Source organism: Nicotiana tabacum, chromosome 9, assembly GCF_000715075.1.
Source record: "Nicotiana tabacum cultivar K326 chromosome 9, ASM71507v2, whole genome shotgun sequence".
NCBI lineage: Eukaryota > Viridiplantae > Streptophyta > Magnoliopsida > Solanales > Solanaceae > Nicotiana > Nicotiana tabacum.
In genome coordinates this window covers 51,532,418-51,553,243 of record NC_134088.1, presented here as the reverse complement: position 1 = coordinate 51,553,243, position 20,826 = coordinate 51,532,418, and the positions used below count along the sequence as shown (strand labels likewise).

The 20,826-nt window shown below is 38.6% G+C and overlaps 1 long non-coding RNA gene across 1 annotated transcript; it reads left to right on the top strand.

Moving 5' to 3' along the window:
* The first annotated feature begins 7,513 nt into the window (after positions 1-7,513).
* On the top strand, positions 7,514-11,095 carry LOC107813228 (uncharacterized). Its single transcript, XR_001654275.2, has 2 exons — positions 7,514-8,501; positions 9,843-11,095. It is a non-coding gene; the product is annotated as an uncharacterized LOC107813228 (long non-coding RNA).
* Positions 11,096-20,826: the final 9,731 nt, after the last annotated feature.

The following is a 20,826-nucleotide window of genomic DNA, read 5'->3' as shown; positions in this document are numbered from 1 at the left end:
AAGCTCTAGAATTGCGTCGCTATTTACATTCTTATATGCACACACACTAGAGTCTTCAAGTGCAACATTATCTACTTCCTCACATGACTCTAGTGTATCTTTATAAACATGGCATCATCAACAAAAATATGGTCGAATGATTGACTCTCCACTTTTAGCTCCTCAATTTGGCATATAAGCTCTTTTTCAGCTTCACATAACTCATTTGGGCGTTAGATGCAACAAGCTTTACACTCAATTTAGCCTCCAATTCGTGAATAGGTGTGCCAAATTTGTCGATCTCTTTTTCCAAATTCGGCTCTTCCTTCTATTAAGTATCTCATCATATCTGTAATTTTCTCACATTGAGCCTCATATATTTCTAATTTTTCAGCTTGTTCCACTAGCCATGTTTGGCTCAAAATCTCCACTTCTTCAAAAAAATGTTTTTTGCTGGAACTCGTTCTCTTCATTCAATTCATTCAATTCTTTTAGATTGGCCTTCATTCTTGTGATTGCTGCCCTCATCCTTTTCATATCATTTTTGAGTTCAGCCCGTTGTTCTACTACTTGCCTCAAAATATCCCTAATATATGCATCACATTCCATATCCTACACTTCATTGCTCCTATCAAACTCACAAATACTGTTAGAAAGATCATAATAAGGGCTCAGAGTAGGATAAAAAGAATCAGGAACCATCCCAATGACTATCGTGACCACCACACATATTACAAATATTCTACTCAAAGAATTGATATTGTGCGCACAACTCACTCTCGGGAACATTTTGATAATTTTTCCACCAGTGAGGTCATCCACAATATGGACAAGGATCATCAAAATAATAATAATCGTTATTCGACCAATTTTCATTACAACATGCCATGATAAGACATGTAACAAATTACTACAAAAAAATAAAAATAACTTGAATAAATAAAAAGTAAAAATCTAATACAAAAAATATCTAATTCTAATACAAAAACTTATTGCGGCCAAATGCACACGCACGTATATGAGGTCGTCAAGTAATAAAGTGACTAAAAGTCGGATGTTGAACCCATGAGGACTTGTTATCAACTATCAACAAAATTAGACTATCCTAATTATCTAAACAAGGATTAAACTCAAAAGTGGTGATGCTAAACTAATTAAACTAAGAAAGTAATAAATAGTGAACTTTGAACAAAGAAGAGTATATTTTTATGTTATCAATGTGATAAAAATGATTTAGGATCACGGGCTATTAAACAATCCTATTATATTCTTCAATTAAATTAACTAATTAATTTATCTTGTTTATTGGTTGATAGGGTTAATATTGCTCATAAGAATCTGTCGATCTCTTACTTGGCTATTCAAGCTAACCCAACACCTATATGTGTATAGAGTTAAAATCAACAAGAACGCATTCATAATTCCCGTAAAATAACCAAGCAAGGCAATTAGCATATATCTATCCTAACCGCGAATCCATTCCCTGATGCCCGAGTTCAAGAACATGGTCTACTCAATCAATGTGCAATCTAGAATTCCCACTTTCGAGTTCAACACTTGATTCGTAGATAGTATTTAATTGGTGATCAAACAATCAAACAATTAAGCGTAGGATTAAATAAATAAACCAATACGATAAATCAATAAATTAAAATCAATATTCGAATAACAATAGTCATGAGCCCTAGCACACTGTTCAGTAGTTTGAGGCCTTGTGTAGCTTCACTTCAGGTATTATGACTTGTACGTGTGATCAGACTTGAATTTCGGGAAATCCGGAGTTAATTTAGAAAGAAAATTCTCATTTCGAAAGCTTTAAGTTGGAAGAATTTACTATGGTGTGATGTTTGATTAAACGACCTCGAAATCAGGATTTGAAGGTTCCAACAGGTTCGTATGATAATTTTGGACTTCAGCGTATGTCCGGATCGGATTTTGGATGGCCCGGGAGCGTTTCGGCACCTATTGTGGAAGTTGGCATTTTGGAAGAAGTTTATAAAAATTGGATTAAGGTGTATTTCAATGTTATCGATGTCCGTTTGGCATTCCGAGTCTGAGAATAGCTCTGTACGATGATTCTGGTATTGGGAGCGCGCCCGGGAGTGGATTTGGAGGTCCGTAGGTCATTTCGGGGTCAATTGGCGAAAGTTAGAAATTCGAAGGTTTCTGAGAAGTTTGATCGGGAGTGAACTTTGTGATATTGGGGTCGGATTCGGATTCTGGATGTTGGAGTAGGTCCATAATGTTGAATGTGACTTGTGTGCGCAATTTGAGGTCAGTCAAATGTGATTTGAAAGGTTTTGGAATCGAATGTAGAAGTTTGAAGTTCTGAAGTTCATTAAGCTTGAATTGGGGTGCGATTCTTAGTTTTATTGTTGTTTCGGGCATTCCGAGGGTTCGAGCGAGTCCGTTTTATGATTCCAAACTTATTGGTATGTTCGGGCGGGGCCCCGAAGGAACAAAGTGGAAATCGGACGACGCTCGGACCAAGTTGGAAATTGGGAGCAACAACTAAAGCTCCCAGTTGATGTCATAATCGTACTTGCGCTTGGCCAGCCGCAGGTGCGAGCTACGAGCTGCAGAAGTGAAAAAGTGAGGGCCGCCCAGCCACTGCAGGTGCGGATGTTTTGGTGCACTTGCGTGACCGCAGCTGCGAGAGTAGTGGTCGCAGGAGCGGATGGGCTCACAGAAGCGGTCCTTTTTGTCCGCAGATGCGGAGTTTGGCCAGGTAAGGGAAATACACACCTGCGAGGATTGTGATGCAAGTGCGGGACCGCAGATGCGGCCAAGGCACCGCAGGTGTGAAAAAAATCGCTGGGCAGAATCGTTTAAAGAGCGAGATTTGGCTCTTCTTCTCTCATTTTTCACTTGGTTGGGGCGATGTTGGAGAGCTTCAAGGAGGGATTTTCGTCATCTATGTCAAGGTAAGTGATTCCCGCATATTGTGAGTTAAATACAAGATTTATACATGGATTCAAGCATGAAAATTTGTAAAAAATTGGGATGTTGAAGAAAAACCTAGAAATTGGTATTCTTGGATTTTGATCACGAATTTGGGCATGAAATTGAGAATAAATTATATATTTGAGTTTGTAGTGCTATGAATAGTATTTGTCTTCGAAAGTTTTCGGAATCCGGGCACGTGGCCCCGAGGGTTGCTTTATCGATTTTTCGAGCGGAGTTGGAAATGGTTATAAATTAATTAATTATGAGTATTAGAGTATATCTTGATTGGATTGCATCTTATTTGACTAGTTTTGGATCGACGGTCACCGGGATGAGGTGTTAGGGCAGAGTTGGAGCCGGTTTTGGAATGTCAGAGTGAGGTAAGTCTCCTGTCTAACTCTGTGAGGGGGAAATTACCCGGGTAGACTTAGGTTCACACCCTGCTATACTTGTACTATAGGAATTATCCTTGCTCGTTTAATTCTTTATTTTTCACTTCTACTTGAGACTAGACTTGCTATTATAGAGACATCATGATTTTACGATTTGTCACCGAATAACTTTACTCCTCTTATGGCATGTTTCCGATATATATATATATATATATTTCATTGAAAGGTTTTTGTTAAAGAAATTGCAACTCACACGTTCTTTCGTGAGTGGGGTCAAGGACATGTCAAAGCCTCTTCTTCTAATGGGATCGGGCCATTCGCCTCGGTAGGATTTATGTACCACACTCTCATGGGAGCGGGCCATTCGCCTCGATAGTTTGAAAGATGTATCTATGATTCATGCCGTTCGAACCTCGGCAGTGCACAGTTTAAATATTTATATTGAATCGGGCCGTACGCCTCTGCATTTCCTATATCATATTCCTCATGGAATCGTGCGTAATATTTGGCAATAAGCCAGTGTATCTGTGAGTTTTCCCGATTTGAGTTATGACAATCTATCTGATGAGATCCACTATATCTATACATATGCTCCGAATAAGGAGGGAATTTCTAATAGAGAGCTTGAGTTCCTCGTAAAGCGGGGGATTTGTACCACATGATTTATACTTGTTTACCTCATTTATTTACTCTGCCTCATACTTACTTACCTCTTTACTGTACCTGATGTTATTGTACCCCTAGTGAGTGTCGATGTCGACCCCTCATCACTACTTCTCCGGGGTTAGACTAGATACTTGTTGGGTACACGTTAATTACGTACTCATACTACACTTGCTGCACATTTTTTTGTGCAGGTACACATATGACTAGTGGCCTTGTGAGAGAATAGGTGTGTATGCCTGTGAAGACTTACGTGAGCTGCATTCCATATTACGACCCGCAGTCGGCAGAGTCTCCTTCGGAGGATTTATGTTTCTCCTGTCCAAATTTCTATTCCGGACAGATGCTGTATTTTATTTGACATTCCTAGTTGATGCTCATGCACTTGTGACACCGGGTTTTGGGGTGATTATGGGTAGTCCTGTATGGAAATTGTTAAAAATATTATTATTTACTCTGTCAATTTCATCTTTTACTATTTAATTGAAGAAAATATGATTTCAAAAATATTAAAATGAGAACCAAATTAAGTATTTATTTTTGGCTTGCCTGACAGCGGTGTCCGGCGCCATCACAGCCTTTAATGGATTTTGAGTCGTGACAGGGTATGTAGGGCGAAAATTACCTCATCCCGCGAAATAGGAGACTTCCAGTCACCCAACGCTCAGGGTAGCGTGAAATCTTTTGCATCTGTAAACTATGCCACGGGTAGCGCCCCACGCTACCCAGCACGCTACACTGGCCCATTTGTTCGTTTTGTTATCTTTTTGCTTAGAATTGTGCACTTTTGTCCCACATTTCCTCCGGTTGACTCTTATATATAAAATTGACACGAATTAGAAAAAATCATTACATTACACATCCAAATTCCACAAAATACGAGTAAAATACAAGGTGACATGCATATATATACACATACTTTAAGTCGAATATCAATATTCAAATAAAGCGTACGACAACTTCTCATGCCATTTCTATAACTTTTTACTGTCTTTCGCAAAATCCTTTTGATGTTCTTTTTGGCTGCGTAAACTTCTCCATATAACTGTAGTCTGTAAGTTGTGGAGTTTCGTTAGACGATTTTGAATTTTTCACAAGTCTCTCTCATAAGATCACTATTAAGATTGGTCGCGTTGTCTGTTACGATTGACTCTGGAATCCTGAATCGACAGACGATATTATTAATAACAAAGTTTGCCACCACCCTCTTCGTGTCTGCATTATAAGTTGAAGCTTTAACCCACTTTCACTACCCAAACACCCACAGTAGCCGTGACGGCTCCTAACACTGCTTGCTAAGCAAGCCATCAATCAATAAGCATAAATAAATGTAAATAGCAGTATTAAATAGTCTTAACAATGGAATAAGGTTAATTACCTAAAGTTAATAGATACAATACAACTAAGTATATTATCGTTACATAATTAAAATATAGAGTCTAATTTAGAAATATGATATTGTCTGAGAGATAGAACATCAACAACATAAACTAAGAGAAAATGGACTTCAAGGCCTGCGAATGCACAACAACGCAACGTCAAAATCTCCCAGCTAATCTGGATCCAGCACACGGGCAACTACCATGATCAACAAACCTGGATCTGCACACGAATTACAGAGTGTGGTGTGAGTACAACCGACCACATGTAGTCATTAAGTAGCAAACTTAACCTCAGACTGAAAGCAGTGATGAGTTTGGCAAGGTCCACTGCTAATTTTCCATAGACAACAATAGCAATAATAGTATAGTAATAGAATATGAAGGAAAACAACTCAAATTATAACACGCTCAACTTAACACAACAGAAAGAGAAATAGATATCTAACGGTCAAGGCATCAACTTCCACGGAGTCTACTTAGACAGGTATTTAACAAGATAAAACTGTAATATCATTCTCTAAACATCAAGTAGAGTCATCAATTACCAATTAGCTTGAGGGATAATATTGCTTTATGCCAGTTATACATGTCAAATCAACAAAGAATCACAATTTATATATCAAGTGTGAATAATCTCAGTAGATTCCTCATGCATGGCACAATGCCCTAGAATCATACTATAAGCATACTCATGGTGTCTGGTTCAAATCCCATTGACCCTCTCTCACACACATATACACACATACACTATCCGTACTATACGGGTGCCTTACACAAGTCTCTCACCAAGCATATATATGTGTCCCTGTGCTGCGCCCATAGTTTAATACCTGACTATGGAAGGACGGGTCCTTGTCAAAGCGCTAATCGGATCAAAATCAACGATCAATATCATCTAACCTAATATGGGGCATGACACATGCGTCACCTCACTATCCATACCGCTTAGCCCAATCTGGAGCCTGGCGTACACGTCACCATAAAAATCACTATCATATCGGCTCTATGGCCCCACATCAATCATCAATCTGCTCAAGTCTCCATATGCCAACATCTCATAGAAACATAATTCAATATACCACACGGAATAAACCAATATACTACAATTCAGCTCAAACTCATGCCATGCACTAGGACATCAACAACATGTGAGATAATATATAAAAATTCCACAGAGATAGAGATATAACTTGCGTATATAATATCATGACTGAACAGTATGACAATGGCTAGGCAAATAGCTCAACGTAGCAAAAATAGCCCTATCATGTCTCAAACACATAAGCAAATATCCTATACATGATACCTAGCTTAAATAATAACTCACGTAGTCATGCAAATGGAGAAAACATGATATCAAAGAAACATGGTAGCAAAACAAGGCATATAATAGCCTAATATCTACCCGGATCATGAATAACAATGGTGCGCACATATGCGCTCGTTACCTCATATATACGTCACTCCAACATATAACAAATATCATAGATAATGAGGAAATTACCCTCAAACCAAGCTTAGGCAAGATACTTGTTGACGATCAATTTTGACCATTCCTTTTAAAATTAATTTATTTATACTTAATGGTTACAATAAATGTGTTGAAAGTATTTTCTAATCAATAATACCTGTTTTTGTAAAAAATAATTAGTAATTAATAATGTTGAAATTAATAATTTGGTATTACATAATTATAAGATATATCATACTTACTATTTTGAGACTATGAAAATAATCTTTATATACATTACATAGGTTTTATAATAAATTTAATAAGTGATTCCTTAATATTTAGTTAATTAGCCTACTATTTCAATAATTCAAAATTAATATCATAATTTGGAAAGTAAAATATTTTTATAAATAATTAAATAATTAGTAGTGTACTTGTTGATTATAATTTCTATTACATTTTATTAAAATAATTTAAGTTTATTTAAATTAATTATAAAAGGGTTAAAAAACCAAAAATACAGTTCCAAATACCTAATTAAACACAAATGGCTATTTTTTTTAAAATTGTTATTAAATTGTTTTAGCCCAAACGGACCTGATCAAGTCCACACAACCCCGTCTACTACACCTTGGCAATCCAGGCCACCCTCCCTAAGCCAATCAAACTCCACAACGTCACCCGTCCCAATTTACTCACAAAACAAACACAGCCCATCTAGCTCGTTGATTCATATCGTCAACAGACCATGAATTATCGTGTTATTCCATTTATTTTTAAAAGCTCGTCTCATTTTATCTCTGCCATTGGATCACAAGAATCTAACGGCCATCGATTTTTTCCCATAAATTATTTTAAAACTCCTAACTCTCAAAATATCAGAGTCGTTGATCAAATAATCCAATGGCTCCCGTTCCATCTCTTGTTTTAATCCCTAGAGATGACTAACTCCAACACCAAACCCTAATTCATTTCCCTTGCTGACCCAGCCGCCACCTTTCCTTTTCCTCTCTCTATTCTCTCTAATCCCTGACCCGTCAACCCCATAAACCTTGCACCAAATCATGAAAGGTTGTAAATAATGACCCCAAATCATCCCTTGTGCCCTGTCACTCTGAGAATCTTGCTAATATCTTCCTATTTTATCATATGAATTTGAAATCTCAAGTTTTCTGACTTACACTTAAAGATAAAACTTCAAGTCTTCAAGATCTTCTAGTGCTCCAACAAAATCAGAGAATGCATGGGCATCTCATTATGTTTATTCGAAATCAGAGGTCAAATGCAATTACCTCTAGATTTCCGGACTTTGTCCGATGGTCTTTCTTGCCTGCAATGGTTGTCTTCCACTCAAGTAAAACTCCTATGATTTTCCCTTCTAATCTTTGGATTTTCACTGACTTTGCTCGCATCATCAATCTTTTTGTCGCTCTCCACTATCGATTTGAATTTTTTTTTGAACTCTAAGGCTTCAATGGACACTATAAATAGAGCCTTCAATTCTCTCACCTAACACGACCTACCACCTAATACAGCATAGAAAATAAAATAGAATTAAAAAGCCCTAAACTTCTCACTGATTTTCTTTTCTTTCTCCGGTTCTGAGTTCATACACTGTCTGGACTTGAGTTTTTGTTTCCTAACGGCTAAATAAAAGGCTTTGCTTGATTTGCTGCTCTGCAAAAGGTCGGTGTACACTGACCCTCCCTTTCACTTAAATTATGTTTCTTTATTTAGTGATTTTGATGTATTCTCTTGGGTCATAATACATGTTTGGTAATTTTTGGATTGCCTATTATATTCTCTGTCGTTCTTATTAACATAAATGGTTATCCTCATGGTAATCATGTATTTCTAGTTAACATGTGACTTAATTGGATAACACCTGCTATAATGAAATTGTAAAATTTTTTGTTGAACTTTTGTTACTACTTTAAAAGACTTCTGATGTTCTTTTAACCTTGCCACCATGCTAACTTGACTAAACCGTGATCTCAGACCCATATAATGTTTTGCTAGGAACTTATGTTTGCTAATTCTGTATTGCACTAGTTGTAGGGTTTAATTATGTTATACTATTATTGATCCATGCCATGCTTAACCTGTATACCTTGAACCATATTTATTATGTACACTTAAGGATCCAATGTGAGTTTATTATTGTAGTCTGAACTCACTAGTTTAGTTGTCAGGCTATCTGCTTTTCAACTATGTCATGTCATCTTGTGAGTCTTGAAAAACATCACTGCACAATGAGCTTGCGTTTCTTTTGTTAGGTCTTGCATTTATGTATATGCCTAGCTATACTTATGAGCATTCTTATCTGAAGGATTAATGTCTAAGCCACTATACTTTTATTTATTCATAGAAGAGTAAGTTGAACCTTACGAGTTTTGACAGCTTAACAAAATGAAGAATTTGAGGAGAGAAGCTACTGTTTGAACTCATAGGCTCTAACAAATTCTTAATGTATGTTTCCCCAGTTAAAATGAATATTATTCTATGTTAATTGATTACCTCTATTCGTATAGGGTTAGTTATGATTCTGGATGTTTTGATTAAGAATTTAAGGAACTAGTGATCCTACTACTATGTTTGTATCATACTAAGATTGACCTTCTTGCCTACATGTGTATCACTCCCTAAACTGACCATACCAAGTTAAACTTTATCATGTTTGGGTTGATGCATTCACCTGTGTAACTGGACTAGTAATCTTACTATTAGTACCTTGCTTACTTCATGTGAAATCTCCATTGTTCTAAACTCTTATACTGAATTTGTTGGCTTGACCCTATGCTCCATCATGTTGTAGTTTTACACTCCTTAGGGATATATTTGTATGAGCTTGATTGTCTGCACTTGGACTGCTATGCTAATTCTGTTATCAAACACTCTCTGCTTATCTTTCATACTCATGCCTATGTACTTCATTGCCCTATCACATAATGAAGATTGTATAAGTCAACTATAATTCATTTATGGATTTGAGATAATCTTCTGATCATATTTGTTTTTCTTGAGTAGGATGTTATGCCTTGACTCTTACTGAACCCGGCGAGAATGTGATATCATGAATGATTTATGGAGAAAGTGATCGCCTATTAGAGTTGAAATCAATTTGCTAATTTACATAATCATGTTGATGCTCTCTAAAGATCCTATATAAAATTGTTAATTCATACACCTATTAGAATCCAAGACTTCCATGTGTTTAAACCCCTGATCAACTTAAGCCTGGAACTGTTAAGCATGAGGACCCTCTGTAAATTTGAACTATGTACCTATTCTATTTCATAAGTTGTTTGACTCAATAGTCTGACCTTTCGAAATGATCTGCCACTAATCGTTTCCCTTAATTATACGTGTTATCATTTTCTTTGGATGTTCTTCTGTATATAGGTGGTTCTTAACAATGAACTACACACTGGTGTTTAAGTTGTGATTTCTTTAGTATTGTCTGTTATTACATCTTCAAAATAACATTCAACATAGTTTCTCTTGGAAGTACAGATGCCTAAGCATGTGTATGATTGTTACAGTTGTACTAAAATTTGCATTGAATGCCTCATTGGCTTTTAAACCTATAGGGAAGAGTAAGTGTGAGTGGATAGGTGTATTTACGAGTGAGATTTAGTTTGTAGTTGAGATACTCTCCTTGACACATGCACTGCTCGGGGTCATTGAGACCCTTGTGAAATTTGAAGTGTCAGGGGCTCAAAGAGTGTCTTGGATATAAATGTAATCTCATCTTAAGCCCTTAATCATTGACAGTTACTAATCTCTTTAGGGTTAGTGTTTAATGAAGAAAAAGGCTTCACTATAACTTTCCTTACTCTGCCCGATCATACACAAGCTTATTTACATTTTTAACAACAAATATTTGTTATAGTCTCATTTGGACCTTATGTTTGATCTTATCTTCCTTTCAACATTTTGTTGGGTTTTTGTCACTAATTTCTTCCTTTTTCTCTTGAACATATAACTGAACTGGGCCTGCTGAGGTTTCAAAAATTCAGGCCCAAGTTCCAGCCTTTGAGTTTGATGTCATGGGAGCCGTTGCTGCTTGTATGTTGTTTGCTGGGCCTAACCTTCTTCAGACCCAAATTATTGAGTCCAATTCCCTTTCCTTCCTCATTAGAAGAATTAAATCTGTTATCTTTTCTTTACATGAGTATAATACAAACAAAATTGATTGAATGTTTTATTTTTCCTCAAACCTTCAAGGAACCTAGACAAGCCAAGATCTATAGGTAATAAAAGAAATCACTATTACATTACGATTAGTTATAATATTTTGGCGCTTTGGTCATTATTCTTCATTACATAAGATTTCACTTTTCATTATACTAACCATTTTAATGAAGTTCTTTGAAGTTCAAAACAGATTTTGAAAAGAAATGTAATTCTTCTTCTAAAGCCGGAATTGAAAAAGAAGATTTCAAAGTCAGCTCTTTCTATAAATAAAAATCAACTCGATTGGAATCAAACCTATTAAACCTTTCAATGTTTTTTCTTGAAACATGTTGCGTCAAATTGAAACAAATTTCCAAAGGTATATTTAAGGCCCATTTCTAACAGTCTTTATTCTACTAGACCTTTTTACAAGTAACCATGTTGTAAAGTGTTCAAACATAGCCACATCTTACACCTTTGCAAAATCATTTAGATGTAAATATTTTAAAAGGCTTTTACAAATTAAACCTATCTCCTCTTTATACAGTACATATATTATTTCCTTTCAAAATGATAAGTATTTAAACATGACATAGGTAAGACATACACTTTAAGCTTTAACTAAGAAAAATATAGAGATCTAATTCCTTAAACCTAGTCTAAGTCATATGGAGCTACCTCAGGTAGATATTAGGGGGTGCCTAATACCTTCCCCTTAAAAGAACAAGAACCCTTACCCAATTCTCATCGGTTAGTAGATTAATAGGATAATGATCTTAATAATTAAATAGGTACCCTAGTATACCTTTAAATATTAGGTGGTAACTCTCTTTTATCGTCAACAGGGAAACCACTAGTTGAATGTTATTTTGACTCGCGCAAAATAGTGTGCAACAACATGGCGACTCTGCTAGCAACTACACATAGGTTTTGACCTTATCAGACTTAGACTATACTTGGAATATAAGACTATTTATATACTACTTTAACTATGTTTAATTTGCAACTATGTTCTTACCTGTCTTACTTGCTCATTATGTACTTATCTGCTTACTTTAAATGTTATTATTAACATCCCTCTATCTGTTACCGCTTTATATATACTTTCTTCACACTCTTTTCTATCGAGTCTTGGCCGTACACTATCATACATAATGGCACGCGAGGGTTTTCTTTTACAACCCTCCTAACCTTCTTTTAAAATTCTTTAGTTCCAGAGAATGGCTTTTTCAGGACAAGTGACATAACTTCTCGCAGTATTCAGTCCAACTCAAAATTAGCGAACACTCTACTCTAGCAAACATAGGTCATATTGCATAAACCTTAAGTGAGTCGTTCCTTAGCATCAACACACAATTAGGAAAGCCACTCTAATTCCAATGGGTCATGAACCCAACGACATGACTTTTATGGAAAGATGAACTAATCATGATGAGATACTAATGATCCGAAGCAAACCCTTATCAACCCCTTTTCTCTACCCTCTTCGGAAATGGAAAACAACCAGAACATCCCCGAAATCAATATGGTAATGGGGGCACTGCACAAGCTCAAGAAATGGTGGAAAAACATCCGCCGAGAGCATGGAGACGAAATAAGGACGCACCTGGGAGCATTAACTACCTTACTGAACATTCAGGCCGATAGGGTACTCACCTGCTTGCTGATAGAGTTCTGGGATTCGACCAAGGTGGTTTTCAAGTTCGCTAATTGTAAGTTGGTGCCAGCATTGGAAGACGTTACCAGATTCTCAAAGCTACCATTTATAGGGAGGAAGCCGATACTACCGGTCACCATGCCTGGCTATACGTTTCTCGATGCTTTAGGTTTGGTGGGTGGTCGGAGCTTAAGGAACATCGAAGATGGATGGGTTAGCCTGGACCAATTGATTGATAGGTTTGGACATCGTGAGAGCTATGAATGGTACTTGGGAGAATTTCAGTGTGATCATGCAATCCGAGAAAGTCTCTGACCCATACCCTTCTCTTTGGCACTGTTAGGACTGCTGGTTTTCAAATAAAGAAGAGGATGGATTAATATCAACTTGCTTTTTGTGGTCTTGGAAACATTCAAGGGCAACCTCCAAGCCACCTTGATACCTACGGTGTTAGCAGAAATTCTCAGAGCATTGTCTACATGTTCCCGGGGGTATGATTCTTTCAAGGGCTACAACTTGTTGGTTCAAATATGGGCCATAAAGCACTTCTTTTAACAAGAGGCCACAGTTGATTACTTCGTAGGTGTTAGCAACATGATTCGTAGTCATAGTGAGGGAATGAAACATTGGGCTGATAGGACTCCTAAAAGTATTTCATTGAGCTGATAGGACTCGAGGGCATCAATCCATATGCACCCCTACAAGTTCTCAAGCACTCTGGGTTGATTCAATATGTACATCTCTTGATGAGGACGGTACTGTATGAAGACGAGTACAATGGATGGATCCCTATGCCAAGGATAAGGAGGCTTAAGGAGGAGTGGATCGATCTAATCACAATGTCAATGGGTCAGAATTCGTGGTGCACTCCAGAGTATTATGTCTCGATCAATGACGAAGATGAACTAGCCCGACCAAGCAGGGAAGGAAAATCCTGGCTGGAAGATGCAGTGGCAGCCTTGCAAATCTATCATGAGATTTTTCCGCACTACCTCATGACTACCTCCATGCACCGCCAAGTGGTCCCAGGGTTAATTGATCATATGCTGCCACCTCCCGAAGATAATGACCGAATGGTTGAGTGTATACAAATTGATCTGAGACACAATTAGAAGAAGACCTAAAGGAAGAGCCTGAATTCAATGATGATGAAGAAGAATTTGAAGAAGACCCGGAAGAAGAATAGGAAGAAGAAGAAGAGATGGGAATGATTCTGAGGATGGTTGTTAGAAGCTGGTTGATTTTACTCCTTGTCCCATCTTATATCTTATATCTCGAACCTATCCATTTCCTGACGGGCAAGTTTGTTGAGCCTATGTAAACTTATGAATGTTGAAAACATTAATGTAACATTTGCTCTCGCATGTTACAATCCAAATATTATTAATGAAAACTAGAGTTTGTCAAGGTCTACAGACGCCAAGGCAGCTACCTCGATAATCTCCGAAAGGCTGAAACTGCAAGATCAGCAACCACCGTGCCAAGAAACACCTGGATCTGCACACGAAGTGCAGGCTGTAGCGTGAGTATAACCAACTCAGTGAGTAAAAAGTCTAAACTTTGGTCTGAAAGTAGTGACGAGCTCAAACAGTATAGAAAAAGTACGTAGTTTAAGAATACAAAAAATGTAGACATGCTTCCAGGTTTAACAGTTAAGTTCAACACAGATAAAATATGCCAAGTGTGATTGATATGAGGAATATGACATCTCTATATCTATACACCAATATAAATACCGTATGTGATGCAACACAGTAGAATCCCAAGTACTCACACTCTTTGACCACTTAATCTGACTGTCTCAATTCTCGCTCGTCACACTCAGTCACTCAGCACTGTACGGAACCTGTTGTGGCGTGCAACCCAATCCACATATAGCCCTAAGGCCTATTGTTGCGCGCAACCCTATCCACATATAGCCATAAGGCTTGTTGCAACGTGCAACCCGATCCACATATATAGCCATAAGGCTTGTTGCGTGTAACCTGATCCACGTATATAGCCATAAGGCTTGTTGCAGCATGCAACCCGATCCACATATATATCCATAAGGCTTGTTGCGGCGTGCAACCCGATCCACATATATATCACTCACTGCACGGCACTCAGGCCCCAACTCAGTCATCAATCTCTTCAGTCTTTCTGGCTCACAAATCTCATGCAAATTAGCCCAAAAGATGATATATGACACAACAATAATAGTAATAGAGACTCAGATATGATATGCAAATAATGGATATGACTGAGTACAAAATTGCTATCTAAGCAAATAATTCAACAACAGAAATGACCACAGTGGGTCTTAATAGGATAAACATATACCTTAATATGATTTCTAACACGAATCGGTAGCTCAATTACTTTAACACACAGATATCACATGAATGGCTAAAAGGTCTGATGACTACACAGTACCACAAAATCAACCGAATCATAATTTCTACGGTGAACGCCCACACGCCCATCACCCAGCATGTGCGTCACCTCAACACCAATCACATAACATATAATGCAGGGATTCGTACCCTCAGAACCAAGTTTAGAAGTGTAACATACCTCAAACCAAGCAAATCTATACTCCAATAAGCCCCTGCCTTGTGAATCAGCCTCCGAACGTCTCGAATCTAGCTACAAACAATTTGACAGAATAAACACGAGCTATAGAAATTAATTCCATATGAAAATGCTAAGTTCATAATAAAAAGTAGAAAAGCCAGCTCAAAAGTAAACCCCAAGCCCACGTCTCGGAACCCAACAAAAGTCACAAAATCCGAACATCCATTCGACCACAAGTCCAACCATACAAAATTTACCGAATTTCGACACCAAATCATCACTCAAATCCCCAATTTTAACTCTCCAATCCCTAGCCCAAAACTCCCAAAAATCCACGTCAAAAACACATAAACTAGGTGGAAAATTCAATGGGTAATCAATGTTATTGCATAAAAATGGTCAAAAGTCACTTATCTCAAGAGATCACGCAAAACCCCTCACAAAAATTGCCTTAATCCGAGCTTGCAAAGTCCAAAATAATAAAAATCTCGGAACCCTCGAATTTAAACACTGCCCAGGTATTTCCGCACCTGTAGAATTACTTTTGCGATAAAAATACTACTTCTATGGAAGTAACTTAAGTCCACAAGGTCCGCACTGTGCTCCATGTTTCGCACCTACGGATGCGCTTCTGCGACGACCCATCCGCTTCTGCGAAGAAAACCCATTCTCCTATTCTCCGCATCTGCGGAGCCCTGCTCGCATCTGCGGGCTCACAGATGCGGAAGACCCCTCATACCTACGACAAACCCCATACCAGCCCAGCTCCACTTCTATACTACATCAGTCGCACCTACGGCATTGCATCTGTGGCTAAATCCCTCTCAGGTACGATCACACTAGAAGGCAAAAATCTAGAATTGCTTCAACTTCAACTTCAACTTCAACTTTTGGTCCATTAACCATCCAGAATCCACCCGAGGCCCCCAGGACCTCAACCAAATATACCAACAAGTCCGAAAACATGATACGAACTTAAACCAGGCCTCAAATCACATCAAATAACATCAAAAACATGAATCGCACCCCTATTCAAGCCTAATAAAAACTAAGAAATTCCAACTTCTACAATCGATGCTGAAACCTATAAAATCAAGTGCGATTAAACTCAAATTTTGCACACAAGTCATAGATGACACAACGGTCCTTTTCCAACTTTCAGAACCAAAATCCGAGCCCGGTAACCACAAATTCAACCCTCGGTCAAACTCCTCAACTTTCCAAACTTCTAATTTTCAACCTTCGCTGTTTCAAGCCAAAATCAACTACGGACCTCCAAATCACTATTCAGACACACTCCTATGTCCAAAATCACCCAGCGGAACTATCGAAACCATCAAACCTCCCTTTTGGAGCCATTTACACATAAGTCAATATCAGGTCAACCTTTTCAACTTAAGCTTCCATCTTTGAGACTAAGTGTCTTAACTCATTCCGAAACATCCCCGGAACCAACCCAACTACCTCAGCATGTCACATAACAACAATTGAGCATAAAATAAGCAGTAAATAGGGGAACGGGGCTACAACACTCAAATCGACCGGCCGGGTCATTATAAGAGAGGTCTTTCAAACTCTAGGAAACGCGCTTGCATGAAAATATGAAGTAACTGCTCTATGTGCATATATTTATGCGAACATTAAAACTGACTTCTATTCTTTTTCTATTTCTTTTCTTTCCTTTTCTTGTATTACTTATTATTATTATTCAACAAAAAAGGAAGTTGGTTTGTGTTGACCTAAAACTGGTGGAACCATCATACAACTTGAGATTGAAAGGGAAGATGTCCGCGATAGGTTACCTGACCGAACACGCTCTAATAATAGCTGATAGCCCGGGGCGAACTGTAGAGAAGGATGATACTCGAAATGAAGAACATGTTGCTAGGATGGCTCAAGAGATGGAATGGTTAAGGGAGGCAGTACAACATATTCGGGAATTGGCACATTTGGTCGTGGCAACGCTCCCACAATTACCCCGTTTTCCTTCTCTAGATTCAATCCCCGACCACTTTCCTTTAACTACTAGCCAAGCACATGATACCCCGACTTTAGTCCCTACAACCTAGATTATACCCCTTGTAACCCTTGTGAACCCACCAAACCGTCCTATAAACACCCCTTAAGTACCAAATTATGTTCAAATGCCTCAAAATCCACTAGTTGCTACCAATGCAGTTCATAGCCCTACTCGTGATGGCATCACCTTCACCACTAACAAAGCTAAGCACATACATGCGACACATACCGCTGCACACGAGCGATATGTTCCTCCTGTATATGATGTGTCAGAACCCACCTTCACAACACCCATCACGGTCAGGCTGCCTTATGATTTTGACCTATATGCCGAAATGAAAAGGGAAGCTAAGTATAAGGAGGAAGAGTCGGTATCCAAACAGTTATGGGCATTGAGGAAATAAATAAAGAACCTTCAGGTCGCTTAAGGTAGACAAAGTCTTGATTAAGAGGATCTGTGTATACACCCTGATGTGGACATGCCGATAAGGTACAAGGCTCCGAAGTTTGATATCTTTGATGGAACAGGTGATCCCCATGGACACTTGAGAGCCTACTATGATAAGCTAGTTGGAGTAGGAAGAAATGAGAAGTTGAGAATGAAGCTATTCATAAGGAGTCTGACAGGGGAGGCGCTTACTTGGTACACTCGCTAATATCCCAAACACTGGAAGGAACAGAAGGATATGGCAGAAGATTTCATGAACCATTTTCTATTCAATACCGAAATTACCCCTAATAGGTTCGCCCTAGTAAACTTGCAGAAGAAGCCATAAAAATTATTTCAAGAGTATGCACGTCGGTGGAGGTCGGAGGCCGCAAGAGAACAATCCCCGTAAGATGACATTGAGTTGACTAAGTACTTCATCAGGGCTTGGGAAGGAATCTACTTTGAGAAAATGATGGGCATGATGGGGCAGAAGATCCATGAACTTGTTTAAATGGGAGACTTTCTATAGGAAGGCGTAACATCCGGTAAGGTACAATCTATGGCCGCATTGCAAGTAGCTAGTAAAGCAATCCAATCCAGCTCAATAGGCAGCAGAAAGAAGAGAAAGGAAGAAGGATCAACAATCATTCCCTATTACCAGTCCAATCCACACAATGGAAACAACTCTTACTCTCCAAATACCCATTCTCCACACCAACCTACTTATGCTCCAGTATACAACACACAACCATACTACAATCTCCAACCTCAATATAACCTACCTCGCACCCATATAAATCCAAATCTGCCATGACCATATGCTAAAATTCAAACTACCACTCATCAAAATTGACCCATATATGCACCCAGACATCACCCAAATTTTGAAGAAATAGGTCCCAGAAACTACACCCTGATTGCTGAACCTTTGGCTCAATTGTTTGAAAGACTGAGGAGAGCTGGCATGATACATCCGATAAAAGGGAGGATTCTTGAGAATCCTTCAAAATACTTTGATGCAACCAAATGGTTCTTCTACCATTCAAACATACTGGGTCATGATACCAAGGATTGCTTCAAACTTAAAAATCAAATTGAGTCATTGATCAAACATGAAGCCATTAAGTATACCCAGCTCTGCCCAATGTGAACCGTAACCAATTTCCAAACCATCGGAATCAAGGAGATAATATGACCACCCTGGATGAAGAGTATGACTTAAAAGGAACCATTGTACAATCGGGAATACTGAGGTTATGAGGGTTCCACCTCGAAGGACTCTAATGATCATTGTACAGTTAAAACATACAGTGATTGTCCAGACATATTAGCAATAGTCCACCGCCACTATCAAGGATGAAGAGGATCAGGAATACAAGATAGTCCAATGGACATATAAGAAGAAAGGGAAAGACAAGATGACAGATTTCGCAGCGGCTCATGCAATGACCAGGTCATAGGAGGTGTTATGCTCCAGTGGAAGTAAACCGAGGGAATCCAGGAAGGGAATAAATTCAGAGAAGGAATATAATAGAACCGGAGGTTGCAGAATTCTGGAAGAAGATGTCAACTAAAGAATACTCTGTGGAAGAATAATTAAAGAAAACCCCTGCGCAAATATCAATCATGGATCTACTGGTGAGCTCTGATAGTCACAAAGATGTCCCGATAAAAGTGTTAAGTGGAGTGAGCATGCCAAGCAACTCTACCAGCGAGGCACTAGCAGCAACTATCGGGGAGATGGTCGAGACGAACATGATTAACTTTCGATGAGACAAACTTCCCATAGAAGGCATGGGTCACAACATAACTTTACACATCACCGTCAAATATAGAGATAAGATGGTGTCCTGAGTATTTGTTGATGGAATATCAGGGGTTAATATAAGTTGGCTCTACAAGTGATGGACATTTCATCCTCATATAAGTTGTTGCTAGGAAGACCCTGGATACATATGGCATGGACAGTCCCGTCTACCGTCCATTAGTGCATGAAGTTTGAGTGGTGTTGTCAAGATATTGTAGTTCATGGCGAATGGAGCCAGTCAGCTTATCTAGAACATGCAGTTCCATTCATAGAAGGATTAGATGGGGCCGCTTTTCATGTGGTCGAAATCATATAGATGACGGAGATAGAAGATACTAAGCAAAACATGGGTATGCAGTCACCATTCAGATTAAAGATGGCTATGAGAGAAATGATGAAGTAAAAATATAGACTAGGGACCGGCCTGGGAGCCCGATCAGATGGCATAACAGAGCCAATTGAGCCAAGTAGGCAGAAAGGTAGAGGCGACATAGGGTATCAGCCTCCAACTGGAAAGCCTTATATATGTGTCTTTGTGAAGAAAGCTTTTATGCCAGAGCGTGTTTCGGGTCCGGTTCAGAGCTCAAAACCAGAGGACGACATCGTCGATGGAATGGGTATGTTGTGCGTGACCATGATCGAAGAATGCTGTGACAAAGTTGATACCAAGACACCGACCATTCAGAATGTCAAACCAGGAGAGGACATGGAGAATTAGACTGCCATCCCATCTTTGTTTCGCCGGGAGTCTTGTAATCAAAATGAAAAAAACCCGTATTCCACGATTATGACATGTAATAAAACCCTCGAGCAAAGCGATCAAGATTATGAGGAATACGATGAAAGCATGATGCCAGATAATCTCCCGCAAGAGCTTGAGCAACTGGAAAGCCATAAAACGTCTAACCTTGAGGAGACAGAAGTATTCAACTTGGGAAGCGAAGAAGACGTCAAAGAAACTTGAATCAGCATCCATTTAGAAGCAGAGCTGAAAGAAGAATTTGTTGAGCTCTTTCAACAATACAACGACGTATTCACATGGTTGTATGATGACATGCCTGGATTGAGCACCGACATAATTTCATATCGATTGCCTACCGATCCTGCCAGACCGCCAGCCAAATAAAAGCCTAGAAAGTTCAATCCGGACTTGATTTTGAGGTTAAAAGAAGAAGTAACCATGCAGATAGAGGTAAACATGGTAAGAGTCACCAATTATCCCACATGGTTGGCAAATATCGTATCGGTACCAAAGAAATATAGGAAGATCAGGATATGTGTGGATTATCGAGATCTTAACAAGGCAAATCCGAAAGACGATTTCCATTTACCAAACATTCATATCCTCATCGACAATTGTGCGAAG